Below are 287 nucleotides of genomic sequence, written 5' to 3'. Positions count from 1 at the left end.
GTCACTGTTTGGTGCAGGTGCAGCAGTGCCTGTGTCTTGCTTCCCAGAACTGGAACCAAGCTTTTGGTGCAGAGTGATTATTTTCTTTTTTGGACAGTGTAGTGTGAAAGGGTGCTTGGGGTTGGTGCGCTTTGTGTGTGCTTGTGTTGGGTGCTGTGGGAAGGGAGCTTTGCTCTTAAGGGGATGGGGGTGGGTGTAGTTTGGTGGGGTGTGGGTGGATTTGGGGGGTGCGGATGTTTATGGGGGTCATGGTTTTGTTCGGGTGTTTTTTGGTGGGGGGGGGGGGG

This window comes from Alligator sinensis, unplaced genomic scaffold (assembly GCF_000455745.1).
Source record: "Alligator sinensis unplaced genomic scaffold, ASM45574v1 scaffold961_1, whole genome shotgun sequence".
NCBI lineage: Eukaryota > Metazoa > Chordata > Crocodylia > Alligatoridae > Alligator > Alligator sinensis.
This window is presented reverse-complemented; position numbering follows the sequence as displayed.